The sequence below is a fragment of the Polistes fuscatus genome, unplaced genomic scaffold (genome assembly GCF_010416935.1).
Source record: "Polistes fuscatus isolate 324 unplaced genomic scaffold, CU_Pfus_HIC Scaffold19, whole genome shotgun sequence".
NCBI lineage: Eukaryota > Metazoa > Arthropoda > Insecta > Hymenoptera > Vespidae > Polistes > Polistes fuscatus.
Genome location: NW_025113095.1, coordinates 1,734,396 through 1,736,983, shown reverse-complemented (window position 1 = coordinate 1,736,983; position 2,588 = coordinate 1,734,396).

The following is a 2,588-nucleotide window of genomic DNA, read 5'->3' as shown; positions in this document are numbered from 1 at the left end:
CACATTCACACAAGCACACACGCATACCCACATACACACACCCACTGTGTATCATACGGTAACGTAATCTAAACTCTTGTATTTAATTTTCTTCAATTGTTAATAATAATATTTATAATATATTATACACACTACTTTTTTTTTATATAATATGTGCATATGTACATATAGGTTTTGATGTATGTGTCTGTTGCGTATTTACTTATTTGTTTTTCATTCTTTTTTTTTTATGTTAAATATTTTTTACATATGCGCATCCATAAACATCACACCATCCATGTTTCTCTGTGTTTTCTACTTTATAGGTAATTATCACACCTTCTCAATCACGCTTCTTCCCTCTTTAAAAGTTGCTTTCTTATACGTGTTGCATTTATTTCATTCAGTAGTAATTCATTTCTCCACACATCATTATTCTCCTATGTATAAAATATCTCTAATTAAACTCTGGACGTAAATCACTCTAATTAACATACCCATAATATTAAATTCCCCATAGGCTATTTTACCGAGTTAGCATACAATTCTATATATAAATACGTATGCGCTTCTCTTTGCTGAGTGTAGTTATTATAGTTGTATGTGTATATATATATATATGTATATGTATCATCGAATTTATTTGCAAAAGAAAAAAAGAAAAGAAGAAACAATATCTAAGTATCATTTCATCGTTTTAGGTAAAACAGAAAAAAGATATTTCTTAGAACAATATATAAAATGTAACGTTCGTCCGATTTAAAGAAAGCTTTTTCAGGAACCCTAACGTGCCACATCATTTATTTTCCATTTAGTTGTTTCATTTCTTTGAAATAAGAAGAGAGAATAGTCGTTTCAATTAATAATTATTTACAAATCAATCTTTTCCAATTAATTCCTATTCTACTAAAAGATACATACATACATACATACATACATACATACAAACATACAAACATACATTTATAGAAACATTTGTTCTTACACCTGACGTGGAAAAGTGTGATAAGGAAGAACGCGATTGATATATGAAAGAACGAAAAAAAAAAGAAAAAAATAGCTAAAGAAATATGATCGAACAATTAATTATAATAATAAAATCCTTTTTTCTTCTCTCTATATATAATATTTTATATGTACAGGATAATACGCGTTAAATGTTATTTATTACAAAGAAATGAGTTTATACAAATGAGATATATATATATATATATACGTATGCTCGTCGTGTAATAAATACTGAACGTATTTGTTATGTGTGATGTGTTTTCTTTAGCTTCGTTAATTCGCATTAATGCTTAAAAAGCAATTTAATATTATTATTTATTTCTTTCTTTCTTTTTTAAACTTTTACCGGCGTGCATTTACGTATCGTATTTGTTTTTTTCTTTTTTTTTCCTTTTTTCTTTTTGATGATAATACACGTTTGAGCAATTATTTGTCCTAAATACAACCACGTCGAAATGCAAGAATGCAAAATATTTTGAAAGATAATATGATTTGTTAGAAAATTACCCCCTCTCCCAATCCCCTGAATGCTTAAACGTTTAAACTCAGGCGTTAAAAAATAATAATAAGAATAAGAAGAAGAAGAAGTAAAATAAAGTTAATAAATAATAACGAAGCTGTTCGAAAAAAAAGGACAGCTCGTCATGTATATACATATACATATATATGTGTGTATATGATACATGCGAAACGTTAAGCAATGTTTAGTTTTTAGTTAGAAAAACTTTCTAATTCCAAACCAGTCAGTTTCAATTAAATCGCTAAATTCTGAAATACACGCTTTGTACAATCTGCTTCCACAAAAACTAATGTGACTTTCTGCATTTCTACTAACACTATCCTAAACGATAAGAATCCCTTGAATACTTATTAAACGAAAATAGTCCACAAAAAGGAAAAAAAATAAGAGGACAATAATAAATACCTGCATACAATTACTTTTCCTATACGAATAAAACGTATCTCCTAAGCATGACGATTAGGTATACACAACATGTATCTGTGTGTAATAATATATAATATATTTATGATGTATGTAGGATTTTCTCGTTAATTTGGTATTACGAAGAAATAAAAAATATAATTAGAATTAGAAATAGAAGAAGAAGTGGAAGTAGAGAAGACGAATAATAATAATAATAATCATCATCAAGAAAAATAATGTAAATTCGTTAAACTTTGAGTGCCACTTGATTGGTTGTAATACGTAAGATACTTAAAAAGACTAAAAACGCATCAAATGTTAACTCCCAACTGATGTCTCGGGAAGAAAATTCCACTGAGACACGATATAATATAATCGATTATTTTATTAGCAATTAAATCATATATATAGATATATATAACCATTGCCCTTAGATTCGAGGAAGAATAATAATAATAATCCTCTACCCCTTCGCTAATCTTCAATAAAAACAATTATACAACGTGATATGCGTTCCAAAGCATTATCACTGAAGAAATGCAGCAAACTTATTCGTAATAAATAAGACCAACACCGTACACAATATTTCATTGTTAAATACATTACATTACGAATAGAATAAATCGTTCCATTCGTATGTAACAACAACAATATGCTTTTTCTTTTTCATTATATA